General features: G+C 40.9%; 1 protein-coding gene across 13 annotated transcripts in view; it reads right to left on the minus strand.

Moving 5' to 3' along the window:
* The window catches only part of CAST (calpastatin), a 60,909-nt gene that overhangs the window by 29,068 nt on the left and 16,100 nt on the right, over window positions 1–15,741 (minus strand). For 2 of the 13 annotated variants that reach the window (XM_062628495.1, XM_062628494.1), the window contains exon 1: window positions 10,306–10,391. The exons of the other annotated variants lie outside the window; for them this stretch is intronic. The gene's annotated coding sequence lies outside the window, so the exon portion shown is untranslated. Of the gene's footprint in view, window positions 1–10,305; window positions 10,392–15,741 lie in introns of those variants that run through there. 13 annotated transcript variants of the gene reach the window in all.

The raw sequence follows: 15,741 nt of genomic DNA on the forward strand, positions 1-15,741 counted from the left end.
TTTTTCTCTTAACTTGTGCTGAAAACAAATTTCGCATGAAATACCAAAACAAACTCAATTCCTGGTCTCACACTGCAGCACACATACTGGCTGTGCAAGAGCTGTCCACATTTCGTTTTTCTTTTCTTTTGTGCAAAATGGTACTTCTGGATTTACTAGTCTGTTACATAAAATACTTAACACTATATTAGCAAACTCAAGTATGTTGAGTTAAAAAGGAATAATTTACCTCTACGTAACATAAACAGCGGTGTTTCTACCTATCACGCAACCCTGTTGGAAAAGCTGCAAATGAAATGGTCTGTTTTTCTAGCTTTGGTGATATTAATCTGAGAACAGCCTGTTTTAATTCTGCTGTGACTGTATCAAACTTTAAAGCCCAGACATTAATATTCCAATACATTATACAGATGTAATACTACTCCTCTGTTCCTGCCTCATGTTCCTCTGCTCAAAGCTCTATTTGCTATCTCGATCACAGCAACACATAGTTTACATTTAAATGAACAGCACAAGTTACTGACTTTTCTAGATTTCTTCTTCATGCTTATTATACCACTTGCTATATGAAAACACACAATCTGAATAAAGTCAGAAGCCATTCCACGAGTCCATACCTAGGGTGACGTCATACTCCCACAAAGAAAATCTTTTCATTTCCGTAACTTTTCATAGTACAAGCATTTCTCAATGGTAACACAAAAGTTGTACAGGATTTAAAAGGCACATTAAGATGGTGATGATGGCAGTGTGCTCTCCCCACAGGCATATGTAGTATCTTGCACATCTTAGTAAGAGGTTTGACTAAAAATACGCTAGGCAGGATTTGCAACTGTCATACCACAGAAATGTAAGCAAGTAATACCTGCCTCCATGTACGTATGTATGTCTAGATTGACTATGCAATAGATGTATGGGTGGAGAAGTACACAGGAATGTATAATGCCTCCTACATCAGGATAAGAACAAGTTTTTTAAGAACATTTTTATATATTGGGTGGTGTTGGTTGATGAGAAACTTCACGAGAGCCTGCTTCAGTGGGCTCTCACAGCACAGGAAGCCAATCTTATCCTGGGCTAAGTCAAAAGGAACATGACCAACAGGTTGAAGGAGGTGACTCTACCCCTCTACTCTGCTCTCGTGAGACTGCACTTGGAGTACTGTGTACAGTTCTGGTGTCCTCAACACAAAAAGGACATGGAACTGTTGGAGCAAATGCAGAGGGCCATGAGGATGATCAGGGGCTGGAGCACCTCCTGTGCGAAGACAGGCTGAGAAAGTTGGAGCTGTTCAGCCTGGAAAAGAGAAGGCTGCGTGGAGACCTCATAGCAGCCTTCCAGTATCTGAAGCGGGGCTACAGGAATGCTGGGGAGGGACTCTTCATTAGGGACTGTAGTGGTAGCACAAGGGGTAACAGGTTAAAACTTAAACAGGGGAAGTTTAGATTGGATATAAAGAGGAAGTTCTTTACTGTAAGAGTGGTGAGGCACTGGATTGGGTTGCCCAAGAAAATTGTGAATGCTCCATCCCTGACGGTGTTTGAGGCTGGGCTGGACAGACCCTTGGGTTACATGGTTTAGTGTGAGGTGTCCCTGCCCATGGCAGGGGCGTTGGAACTTCGTAATCTTAAAGTCTTTTCCAACCCTAACTATTTTATGAGTCTATGATTCTGCATATTACCATTGGGTAATTTGTAGGCAACACCGTATTTTCTTAATTGGCTCTTTATTAGTTTTTCCTTTTCTTTCTTCTCCATGGAATTAATCCACATTTCTTCTACGTGACTAACAAGTAGGTATGTCTTCTACGCCTTATTAGTCACCCCAGTCCCTGTCCATTTAACAAAAACATATTTACCTGAGCCCTTCTGCCTTTAGCCCTCCCCACCAAGGCATTTTCCTGCAATACACTAAAAAGTTCACTCCCAAGCTCCAGCACAGCAGCACCACTATGACCTGCAGAGAGCAGTGAAAACCTCAAAATAATCCAGCTGCTTCTTTTTACTCTATCCAGCTGGACTAGAGCAACTAGCAGCAACTAGATGAGTTTAAATGCTCATGGAGGAAGATTAACAGTTTGGGAACAGATGAGCATGTAATGCATAGCTGCTGCTCAGCACAGCTCCTACTCAGAACTATGGAGAATGCCACACCATCCTCCCTGTAAAGACTCAGGGCTGATTTGGGGAAACAAAATCCTGCTCTGGGAAGCTGGGGGAGGGGGAGGGGAAACGGGAAGGGTGGCGAGTAGCAGAGGGCACCCTCCTACAGACAGGCAGTGCTGTGTCACACTGGTCTGTGGGCTTCCTCAGCGGTATTACATGCCCCACTTGTCACCTTCTCCCTGAATTCCACAACATTCGCGGGCTCTTAGAGCATGTGTCTCCAAGCACACTGCACCTGGCAGACTGACAATGCAAAAAGCTGCGAGGTCCAACCCCCCTCATTTGGCAGTCACTGCACAGCCAGTAAACACCAGCCTGACTCTGTGGACAGCTTGTCACTGTGGTTGTTGTGGCTTTCCCCTTCTGAGGGCTGTGTACTATGGCCAGCTATGCCAGCTGTCAACCAGCTGCACAGTCAGACTGCAGAAGGGGCGAAGCAACACACAGATGCCTGTCAGGCGTGGATGTAAATATTAAACTGTTGCCTAGCAACAGGCATAATAACTGCCTGATGCATAGTTCTCACCATGGAGGTGCAAACCCCTGCTGAGCCTGGGCCAGACACCCCCTCACAAACGGTGAAGCTGCCAAACAGAACAGCAAGAACAAAGAGAGTTCAACTCACCCTGGCAGTCAGGGATTGGCAGAGAAAGCCAGGCAGCTCTCCCGCTGGGAGAGCAGGGTGTTTGTTGTGTTGTTAGGGATCCCCTGAGACAGAAACATGAGCATCACTGGTGCTGACACCTGCTCCTCCTGTGTCAGCACCCCTGTGGGTCCTCCCCAGACACAGGTACGGATGCTGAGGATCCCATTCCAGCCCCAGCCCTGAACCAAGGGAGGGAGCTGCTGGAGGTCCCGGCCTGTGGGACAGTTGCTGCATGGCTTTTCATAAAGCACCTTTGCAAGTTGAGCGAGGAGGCAAACTGGACAGCAAAGCACCCAGGACCACAGCGATTCATGGGCAAGAAGCATGACCACCTGCAGAGGAGCCCACCAACAGCATGAGACCACCACAACAGGGGCTCAAAAGACGAAGAAGAGGTTACAGGCTAACACTGATTAAGCAGAGGCTGGTAACTGAATTACCCACTGCAGGGTCACAGCCTGTGCTCTCACCAACCTGCTTGGCAGACAGGAGAGGCATGGACAGACAAGCACAGGAACTGACCAGCAGACCTCTGATGCTCTTGGCAATGAGTCAGAGGATGGCTTACCAGAAAGGGCTGATGAAAAGACTTGGATCTAATTTCGTAAGAGAAGGAATACCCTTAGAAACATATCTGTCAAATTAGCAGGGCAGTTGACATGGTACTGTTGAAAGAGAACAGTCACAAAAGCCAAGAAGTGGGTTAGTAAAACAACAAAAGAAGCTGACCAAAACCTGGTTATCTAGCCTCACTGCATGTACTGAGAAAAAAAATAAAGTGAGAAACATCACACAAAAGTAATTTTAACTGTGCAGAGAATTGGATGCAAACACCCTTTGGAAAAAACGCAAGTGAAGAAATCCGTGAGAGCACTGGTCATGGAGACCACCCCATATGGTGTTGAGAGCTATCAGCAACTAAAACTACCAACTTGGTGAATTCATGAAAACCGTTCATAAGACTGAGGAAGGCCAGTGCCCACCTTTAGAAAGGAGGCCGGTGCACCAATTGGCTACCTTTAAAAACAGAACAGACGCTGGAAAAATGTACCAAGCAACTAACACCGAAACACTTAGCTGACAATGTGAGAATAAACATGAATCAAAAGACTGATAAAGAATAAGGCACATAAAGACAGTGCAACACTTAATACACACAAACATGGAAATAAGCTCAGCAAACAGACCTAGGACATGTTGTCACTGCAACTTCTCATAGTACTTGAGGTGACATTTTCTTGAAAGAAATGGGGAAGGTGTTTACCTATGGTTACAATGCTACAGGCTAGCATACTCTTGCAAAATAAAACCAAGAAAAGAGGAATCTGAGATAGAAACCTGTTAACATGACAACATAAATGTAAAATATGAGAATAACTTTCCATCCTTTTTGGCTTGAGGATCTCTAGGTCAAGTGCTAGGACAGTTTTGGCTGTCACACTGCAATATAGATGAATAAAGAAAGACCTGAGGATCCGTTTAGGGAAAAAAAAAAAATAATAAATAAGTATGCATGAGGAACTTAGTGACAGGAAAAGCAAGTTAGCACCTGATGTGTCTTCCTCCAGTTAAGGACCCAAGAAAATGGAAAAACAGGAAAATGGCTTATTCTACAACAAGAATCTCTCAAGTGAGAGCTTCAAGATCTTCCTTTCTGGGAGATAAGTTGCTCCATAGCAGAAGCCATATAGACGAAGCAGGGGCTTGCAGCCCTAGCAGCCTTCAGGGAAGCTTATATACATATTTTCTCTATGGACAGAGTACCCAAGAGCCACCCAGGTACCCTTCTGGGCTTACACACATCTGAGGAAATTGGGGCTGTTTCCCAGACTAATGTCAACTTTACTATTTTAGTATTACTAACTTACAGAGTTACTTCAATACAGCTGTGCAATGCAAGGCAAAACCTAATCTAGCTGACTACAAATGGTTGCTTCTTTACATTACTGGTTCTGGTACCAAGTTTTAATTACGAGTGTTTGTAATACATGGACCACAAATGCTCTCTGGAGAACTTCTGTGAAAAATAATGGATTATTTCACTGAAGTGTAAAATACCACTTGAGCTGTATGGGTTAAACCTCTCACTGACAGCATGTGGCAATGGCTGTGCAACCCTCACTTACCCAGACACACAAAGACAGTCAGCAGGCAGAAGGCAGGCCGGGAATCATAGAATCATAGAATGGTTTGGGTTGGAAAGAATCTTGGAGACAATCCAGTTCCTTCAACACTTGCAGGGATGGCATTAAGAAGACATTCAAGCCCCTCACAATGCCCTTCATAACACAGCAAGCAAAGCGACATGCAGTCTTCAAAATATATTTGAACTGGAGAATCAGTATGTTGATCCGTGGTATAAACGAAACTCCATTAATTTTCCATTAAGCTGGAGTTGCAAGAAACAACCTGAACCAACATCCGTGTGTATATACAAATATATATACACATATCAAATACATGTCATAAGTATATATATAAATGTACACACGTATATAAAAAATACATAAGCATATATATATTTAAAGCTACACAGCAACTAAGATATGCAGTGATTTAATAGCCAAGTTAAAAATCAAAAATTTGAGAGCTCCTGAGTGTCATTTTCCATCCCAAGCAATGCTGGAAACATTATTTTGTAATTATTGTTCTTAACAAATTAGTTGCAGAACTATGTATAACAGAAACAACACCTTTTTAAGTGAAAGATAAAATACCCACACACAACCAAGAGAGCAGTACTTTTTCCAAGATTTCAGCATTCAGTTAATTTTGCAGAGTTTTAATATTAATAACTTGATGACATGGAAGAGCAGGATATAGGCTTCCAGTATATTATGCACACACTGGTATATTTACTTTAAACATTCCTACTATATATGCCACTATGTTGTCCTGTTTTGACGAGTTTCATTGTGGAAGTAATCACCATCATTTATTTTCTGGGCAATTTACATTGTAATTTTTGCTTACTTACTTTTCCACATGTGATTATCTGCAAGCCTGTCTTATCTACCAGGGAGGGGAGGAATCTTGGAGGTCAGTTACTTTTTTTGTAGCTCAATTCTAATTCAGCCTAAAATTCTTAGCTAATGTTGTTACTTTGATGTCACTGAGCTCATTACTCCCCTGACCCAGCAAAGTCCCCCAGCTTTGCACTGGCTGCCATAAAGCAAAGCAAGTCAAAGAGGATTTAGTATGTAAGCCTGCAGATCAACTTGAATAAGCAGTTTGTTGAATTCATGCTTTTGTGTTTCAGTTCTTCAGTATACATGGTTTTAAATCTCCGTCTTAAAAAAGCCAAAACCAAACCCAAACCAAAACAAAAAAAACCCGAACAAAACCAAACCAAAAAATCCCACAAAACACAATCAAAAAACAAACTAAAACCACCACCACCAAACCCCCTAACTCTAGGGATGCTTCCTGTGTTAAAAATATTCATATTCTCACCTGGTGTGACTACAACCTGAAAACATATAAAAACTGTTACTATTATTACAGATTAAATTTCTACAACTTGACAAAGATCACAAGTAACAAAATTTTAGAGATAAAGTGACACCCCTTAGAGCTAAGAAACTTCGTACCACCTAGAAAAAAACTGATCTGCCCAACCACCCCTAGATCAGATGTCTGGTTTTAGGTTTCTGGACTTCAGCAACCTATGTCAAAGTCCAAAGCATAATACTGGTACGTTTGTCTTTATTTTAGTAACTATTAAGTCACAATTAGGACTCTCAAACAGCTTTATGCTTGAATAATAAAAAAACAAAAACAAAAAAAACCTGAGGGCTGTGAATAACAACTGACTTTAAATCATTTTTGTACCATTTGATTTTTTTTTCTTGAACTTCCAACACCTCACTTTATGCTTATTTATATGCTGGAAGTTAGGGATACACAGAAAAATCTAGAACTATCCCACAGCATCTTTTTGCCATCTCTTACTGTGTCTAAGACTTTCACAGGTTTTTTTGTTTGACTGTTTACTTCATTCAGAAGCAGAAGAAAAGAATTTGCTATTTGATCAGAGGGTATGCACAGTACCTAAACATCAAGAACCTTTACGTACTTGGCAGCTCAACTTGTAGCCAGAAGAAATTTAGACTTCAGTATGTAGCATAGCTACTGCTCTATAACCCTTACTTAATGGCAACTTCATGTCCTTCCATGATTACTCATGTTCTTCCATGACTACTACAAGTGATCTAGAAAGAAAGACAGTAAATACTGAGCAGGGTAATGGAATTCATCTGCGGCCTTCAGATTCTTCCCATATGCAAACAAACCACCACTTCAGTATCACAGGAAAACCACTCCTTTGTTCTTTTAAATGGAGTGAAAAGCGAAACCACAAACTCGCTCTGGTTTTATATGCAGATTATACCTCTCCAGCATCAAATGGAGGCTTTGTTTCACTGGAAAAGCTTTTTAACTGAAGCATCAGCCAAGAAAAAAGTGTGTTATTTTCAGACTTTTCATTATCAAAGATGTTCATTTTACTGTTATTTTGATGAAGAGTGATCTCAGTATTTCCACTTGATCACAGAATGGGTTGTCTAATCTGAAATTTCCCTCAGCTATGCATGGAGAAATACTCAGAAAAGCTATACTTTTGAGCAGGTAGAACTCCTCCCTGCACATACATAAGTATCATGAAAGAGTTCTGACAGCAATAACTTGTTTAGAACTCCCCACTCTTATTTCTTCTTAGAATCTGCTCTTCGATGACCTACTTTTGGAAACTTCCTGTTTCCATCACAATAAATTCTACAAGCTGGCACATACTTAAATTTCACTTTCATTCAGTCACATTCAAATATTAGAAGCAGCGCACCAGTACTGTCACCACTCTTCTCAGGTTCCCACTCTGTGCCACACAGCATTACAGAAATGTACAAGCTGCTTGTAGCTGTAGCAGAGCTCTCCTCTTTTGTAGGCAGCTCAAAAATCTTCTTTTCAATTCTACGTCCTGCAGAAGGTTAGCATTTAGCTGTAATTACTACTGTTAACTGCTTCAATTTCTGCACGTTGTTTTAAATAGCAGAATGTTCCAAAGCTATCATCAGCAGCAAACTGTGAGCTGGTAAGAAAATTCCAGGAACACACACAATTAGATGCCAGCCACATGCCACACACTGCTGCTGAGCTCAGCTAGGATTTGTGTTGCTTGGTCTGCAGAACACCCAGGGACAGCATGTGAAGAGGGATAGCATGCAAAGCCCTTCTCAACAGACCTGGAATAGAAATGAGGAATTACAAACAAAACTGGTATTCTTTAAACAGGAAGTTACTAAGATTGAAGTGTTGTGTAAAAGAGGACTTAATACTGGAGATCTCCAAAGTTATAACCTTGGTTATTTTCATTACAGTAATTAAACTAGGCAATACTCAAAGTGGGTGGCTGGCAGTCACAGAGCGATTCTCTGCATTAGAAATGGTACTTCTCTGCCCCAGGTTGCAGAAGTAAAATGTTACTCACAAAGCCATGTAAACTAATACACACATTGTCACGAAGGCACTGGCCACCAAAGTGGACAGAAAATAATACAGGGGGATAAACAAAAATTGTCAAGACAAGGAATCTTCATAGAACTTTGCTGCTGAAATATAATCTAAGGGTAATACTGCACAACCTGGGAGGGGTGTTGCTATTTTTCCTTAGATCATCTTAGAAAAACACAACACTGTTCTTCTATTACTACTTTAAAAGAACCAGATTGGGGCACTTCCTGCTTCAGCATTGCCTCTTAATTCAGGTTCTCTTGAAATTGCTTCAGAAGGGCCCCTTGCATACTCTGGAGGAAGAGACATGTTATTGTTCAGTTAAAAAAAATCAGAATCTCCACCTTCGCGAGGCCTTGTCCTCCCGCACAAAAGCTCCCTTCCTGGGGATCAGAAATATTAGTTTTCTAGTCAGTTGGTTCAAGCACTAAGCAAGGCATAAAGGCAGGCATAGAGCTGACTTCTTCCAGAACCAGGAAGTGTCAGTTCCTTAAGGCTCAGAACTTAGGTTTCTGAGGCTTAAAGGAGTTCCTGAGGAGCTCACAAGGCCACTGGCCTCCCTACAAGATTCTTTCTTTGGCAGAAGAGACTTTGGACAAGGTCCCAAGCTTTTGTTAGAGCAGGTTCTCCTCCCTCAGGAAAGCAGAAAGCAAAACTGGTAAGAATGAGCACGCTGGAGACCAATTTACTGAAAAAGCAGCTCCTTTACTTTCCAGAGACTTAAGTTTCTCTCCTCTGTCCCCATTCCCAGTACTCCAAAAGCTACCACCTTCAGGGCAACACAGCTTCACCTGGGTTTCAAATCGGGAGCGTCTGCTTAAGGAGCAAAGCTCCAACACTAGAGCTGTGAGAAATACTGGCTAAGGAACTCATCCCTGAAACTCCAAGATCAGGAAGAGAATTTTCTGCAAGCTCCCCACTTATCTAACTACTCCAATTAAAACAAAGGAAAAAAACAAAACAAAACAAAGGCAAACAAAAGCACCATCTTACAGAAGAGTCTGACCATAAGAAATACATTAGTCTAGAAAAGAAAATGCCTCACATAGAAGAAATTACTACCCATCATGGTTTATACAGAAATACAGCATGGAAAAAACTAGCTGTCAAAAAAAGAGAACAGATCAAGAACTCAGCAGGATTGTCTGCAATGGTCAAGAACTCTGTGGTACTCAACACACTATCTTCACTTTCTCCAAACAGGAGTTAGTATACTAGTAGCAATAATAAAACAGTGGCATAACTATTATTATAATAATAATCTAATTTCTACTATTAAAGAAAGAGCAATAACATACAATTGATTGAAAAGTAGTATTTTCCCAGATGTTGGTTGTATCTTTTAGCATTTTTTAGGTATCAAGTATAATAATCTCTTTTTGCCAGTAAGTTATTGATACCTAAGCACAACTCAGCCACCAAGTTGCTCATACAGATCCCCACACCCTGACTACGCAGTATTTTCTATGTGCCATAGGCTTACCAAGCTCTTGCATTTGTATGGCAAAAAAATTACAAGGGTTTTTGAAGCAAGAGCGTGGGTTGTTCCTGTTTGAAGCAAATAAAAATAAAACCAAACCCAAAAGAAATTACAAACAAAACTAAACCCCAAACAAAAAATACACAGAATAACTTAGATACTGCTTTAAAACTGCTCTTTATCCCTCCCTTCTTCAAAACTATCTAAACCACTTATTGTGTAACGTGTAAAACATGGAGTCTCACACAGCGTCTAAAATTACTCTTTCCAGGACGTTAAAATACCTTAAAAGTCTATTCACTACACACACCCAGTTCCGGAGTGCTGCTGATGGCACGATCATGCTGGAAGCCCTGGAAGTCAGCAGGGGCTGACTTTTGTGTTACTTCAGCCCACAAAATTCCCGGGAAAAAAAAAAAAAAAAAACCACAAAAAAAAAGCAAAATAAACGTAAATCAGCCTAAAGCAGAGGCAGCAGGAAAGCAAAGCCAGTACGAACAGCTAACTTAGTACTTGCGTGCTTCCTGCTTCCAGCAGGAACGTCAGCACACGGCTGCTTCTCCCGACAGCCGCAGCGGGCCCTGGTTTTGGTAGGTGCTTGCCAAGCCCTCCGCGAGCCGGTGTGCCAACAGCTCTCCCCTCTCAGCAGCACGGCCGTCCCACCTCCGTAACACACCGCCCGCGCCAGCGGAGGGAACCTGAGCGAGCAGCTCCAGGCCCCGATAGCGCCACGGAAGTGCCAACGCAGAGGAGCTCTGCCCTCTGCCCCGCAGTGCCTTGCTGCATCCGGCATGAAGCCGCAGTGAGCAAACCCATCGCCTTGTGAGGGCGCGTCTGCACGTGGTTTGATGAGGTTTCCCCAAGTGCACATGGCTGTCATCAAGCGGACAGAAGGCACGGGGAGCCATGCGGAAAAGCTGGCACAAAATGCCTGCCAGGGTGGCACAACTCAGGGATGGCGTTACTTTCAGCTTTCAATAAACAGTATTTGTCTTCCATCCCTGGAGTCAGGAGCATTGGTGCCAAGGGAAGGAACCTACTAATTTCCCCTCTCTCAACAGACTGATGTTTCTTTCAGAAGTTTATGGGTCACCCCCTCTCTAAATCTGATTATCCAGACTCCCAGAGTACATAAATGTTATTAGCTAAATAAATTGACATGGTTGAGCCCATTAAGCCTGCTGAAACTTTACTAATTAAGACTATTATTAAGACTAACAAATCAAAATAGTTCATATGAATTTTAAAGGCACTTCTTGAGATACCAATAGTGCCTGCTCTTTATTTTTAGTTGTATTTTTTTCTAAAGAATCAAATTCTCAACACCTGTTGTATTGGAGAGGCTTTTATATAGGTTGTGAGGTTGTTTTTCTTTTTTTAAAGACCCCTCCAACAAACCTTTCAACCATTATTTTCTTAGTAGCCTCTATGCCTCCCTTTATCTCAAGGGAGTAAGAACAAAAGTCAGCCCTAGAAATGGAAGTAGAAAGGGGAAAACAAGATATGACACAGGCTGATGAGAAAAATATCCCATTTTTGAGTCAAGTACCAAGTATTTTTTTTGTGAAATGATGTATTATTTTGACTGCCACACAGCTTTACAAGTTGCAACTTTTGCAATGGTCTCCAGATCATTGGCTTCTTTCATAGCCCTGCTTTTTAAACAAGATGACCTTGGGTGATGGATGCCACATGCTATGATGTTACACAAAACCAGCTCTTCCATGCAGAACTGTACTCCTGCAGCTTCCAACTTTTAACATTTTAGTCTATTTTTGCCATGCCTCTGTGTGGACTAATGGGGGAAATTAGAGACACCCTCCACCCCAATCCTCAAAGTTATGTTATAATATCAAGGTAATTTTAGGGTAAAATGCACCAGCTACTTCCAGGATGGAATGCGGCTGATATGCACAGAATCCACCCTAAGACAGCACCCCAAGCAACCCTGAGACGTTGGCATATGGTCTCAGCATATACAAACTGAGCAGAGGGTGGAGTGGAGCCAACACATCATGGCCAGGCTCTCTTACAATCCCAGCAGGAAGGGGAACGTGAAGGCACCATGTAGTGTACATAAATCACCTCACAAATGATGAAGGAAGCTATATTTTTATTGTAGCGAGAATTTCAAACCAACCATTAACAAAATACGTATTACTAGAGCCACTCAAGCTCAATAGGCATTTAGTTAAAGCTCCATAAACACAGAGTTAAAAAAATGAAACTTGTATTACTATGTAAAACCTGCAAATATAGAAGGGCCTCCTAAAAGATCAGGAAGCCTGAGAAACCAACCCTGATTTATGATGAGAACTGACAGCTGAAGAGGCTTTGGCCTTGTGTAGGCAGACCAAGAAAAACAAAACTAACAAACCTCTAATCAGGAAAGACATTTCCTTGAGGTCTGGACCTGGACATCTATCTGAATTACAGAACCACAGGATGGTTTGTGTTGGAAGGGACCTTAAAAGCTTATCTAGTTCCAATCTCCCTGCCTCTCTTCCACTAGACCAAGGTGCTCAAAGCCCCACCCAACCTGTCTTCAAGAGTCAGCAAAACATGATTAGGGTGTCCTTTTGGTGCACTATCCTCTTTATAATCTCATTTTAACAATAAAAATCACATCCACAGCTCAGAAGACCCCTGCACAGGCTAGGAGGCCCTTCCCTAAGCATGTGTAGCAAGACAATCCATTATGTAACATTATGCAAGTCAGTTGACCAACTGGTAAATGGTGGAGTTATGGAGACTTACTAATTTGAAGTAAATCATATAAATATGAAAAACTGAGGAGAGAAAATTAGGGAAGACTCCATCATGACTGCTGGGATCAACTGATGGGCTGAACCTGTCTTCTCCCCCCACAGGAACACCAGATGGTTATGAGCTGTACTTTATGTGTATTTAACAATCAGTTTTTAGCTGGCTTTATGTATGTTATTTTCACACTTGCTCTTGCAGTTACTGTATTATATTATCAACAGCAATCTTTGAACTTTAAGCTATCACTGAGTTATATCATAGAAATTCTCAGCTGAGATCTATTTTGTGCGCATTTCCAGAGACTTAAAATTGACACGAAATTGACTTAAAATTGGCTTTAAAAATTTACTTAAATTTTTAACTCGATGGGTGAATCTGTTCCCATGAATTCTGAATAGGATGGCCAAATCACTCTCTGATACATTGTGCTGTCTGGTTGAGCACCTGCTGAGGGCTCTGACAGGCAGATTGGATGCAAGGATCTCCCCTTTCCTGGGATGGTAACAAACCCATCAAACTGACAAGTGAAGGGGTAAGATCTTCTCCCTTCTTGGAGGTAAACCTCTTATTGAGGTAAAGACCCCTTAATGTGACACTGCTACCAAGATGACCAGCACTCATCTCCACACAGACATGGTTCCTGTGATTTTCATGTGCAGGACTACGTGCTGGCAACAGCCCTGAAGGCAGCTTGCAGGAACAGCCTCAGGGATTGCCATGGTCTTGCTGCAAAACACCTATAAATTGAGGATCTGTGCACCACAACACAAATCTACTCTAAGGAGAACATGAAGTGGAAGTTCTCAGACCATTTAAATATTTTCCTGAATAACCTCAAGATTTAGAGATAGCCTTTTCAACCTTCACGCTATAACTAGTAACACATAAACAAATTTAAGCATTTCTGTGGATGTTCCCAATCAGTAACGTGACTTCACATGATTTCTGCTCAAAAATTCTTTCCTTCACAATAAAGTGACTGCAAAGCTCACAAAATCATAGAATCATAGAATTATAAAATAGTTAGGGTTGGAAAGGACTTTAGGATAAAAAATTAGTGACAGTTAAATAAGGTATGTAGCAGGAAAAAAAAATAAATCCCAGCAAATAGACTGACAGTAGGCATCACTTCTGATGATAATCTAGACAAGTCTGTGACAAAATTCCCAGTCTGCTGCATAAACAGTAGGTATTCACTCAAAGACATTCAATAATTGTTCTTTTTTTTCTTGTCATTTTCCTGTTTGTTGCAGAAGAAAGCAGACTGAATCCCCCTTTAAAACAGTGTTAATTTGGATGCCAGCTGAAAGTAACTAACCTTAAATTTCTTAAATTATTAAGATCAAGAAGCTTTCTCTTGATCAGTCAAGTCAGAAATAAAAATAATTCTCACTAAATTTCCACTGTTGTTGAATTCTTCCAGCACTGCTTCAATGAATTGTCCATGAAAGTAGTATGAACAAAAATTCTCACTTCACTAAGCTATAGCAGCCAGCAACAAAAAGAAAATAATTACTCATTAAGAGCAATGCTAAAAATCTACTACATAAAAAGCAGCAAAACATCATTTGGTATCAACAGAATTACCATATAGGAACACAAAGATCCAAGAAAGATCACTGGATCTGGCTGAGTGCAAATATTAGTGCCTATTTATAGCTATAATTGAACACTGAGCTAGAAATTTGCTTTCCTGTTGGCTATGTAACTGGCAAAACCAGTTTAAAACGTTGTAAAGAAAACACAGCCACTGGTAGGGTACCTTCTGCAGAGGAAGGAGGTTAGTTCAGCTTTAATTCCTCACTGCTGCCTGCTAATAATGGTAGCAGTGATCTCTTAGTGTGTGCACCTTGGCAGTGCTGAAAGATGCTGCTCACAAGCAACGAGGATTGTGGGAGATTGTTAAATTTAGAAGATATAATTAAGAGAAGGTTTAGCCTAAAATGAAGGAAACTATTCATGGTCAATTAGAAACTAAAAAGGTTAAGCTTCAAATACCTATTAAGAGTCAATTTTAAGACCATGAGGTCAGTATTTTCATAGTACTGGACAAACAACAAGTACTGAATAAAACACACAGCCTAAGTTGCTATAACCTAATATAAAACAATTCCTGGCAATTACAATACGTCACATTTTTTTCATGATGCTTAACAGCATCACAAGAAATTGTGCCTCCACACTTAATGTAAATTATATGCTTATAATAGAAAGAACACATACAGAAAAAAAAGACATAAAGATGTGTTGGTTAGAAAATTGAATGTGAGCTTCCATGGGACCATGCAGGTGGCAACTGGTATGTGAGAAGATTGTACTTGAGCCTGTTCCACCCCTTGCAGCTCCCAAGGGAACTACAAATGTACAACTATAATCAGCTTAACTAGCAGGAGACAGGCCCTGCCAAACTGTAAGGAACAGACAGAAAAGCAACAAAAATGTTGGGCTGTCTTCAGCGATAGACAAATGCATTGAAAGAAGGGGACAACAGGATTTATATATCCCTATGTCCTACTTCTTAAGAAAATAATAAAAATTAAGAAAATTATAAATTTAAATTTTATAATTTAAATTATAAATTATAAACTTAAATTTATAAATTAAGAAAATAATAAAAATCACATTCAAAAGCAGAAACACTTCCTGCTGATAGGATCTTTTAAATGATGGGGTATCTCCAGATATGGAATACTGTCACACATTCAAGTGACTCTTTGCTGTCAGGCTAAGGAACAGATGGCCTCATGTCCTGTGGGGAACCAGCACAACGGAAAGCACTTTGCACACATACAAGGGAGTTGAAAGTGTTTTAAAAATATTTTGAAGAGTGGTTTTGAAACCCGAAAGTGCAAGATAACCAAAGAACAAGATATTGGAGCAAGACAGATGAAGACATCTGTCTTGTCTATACTACCAACTAGCAGCCAACTACATCAGTCTGTAAGTACTATCATCAGTATTGGTGTAGTGTGAATTGCACTGGACTGCATGCCAAATCACTTTCCCCTTGAGCAACTCTCTCCTTGAGCAGGAGTTGAGAGTCGAGCAACTCTCTAGGTTAGAGATTCCTTACCTGAGGCTGAGATCCTTCCTTACCCAAGACAGAGAGATTCCTTACCCATGACAGATCCTTGATAAGTGACTGATAGCATGCTGAATTAATGCTTTAAAGCATT

This window comes from Pezoporus occidentalis, unplaced genomic scaffold (genome assembly GCF_034315485.1).
Source record: "Pezoporus occidentalis ecotype Australia unplaced genomic scaffold, CSIRO_AGI_Poc_V1 ctg318, whole genome shotgun sequence".
NCBI classification, from domain to species: domain Eukaryota; kingdom Metazoa; phylum Chordata; class Aves; order Psittaciformes; family Psittacidae; genus Pezoporus; species Pezoporus occidentalis.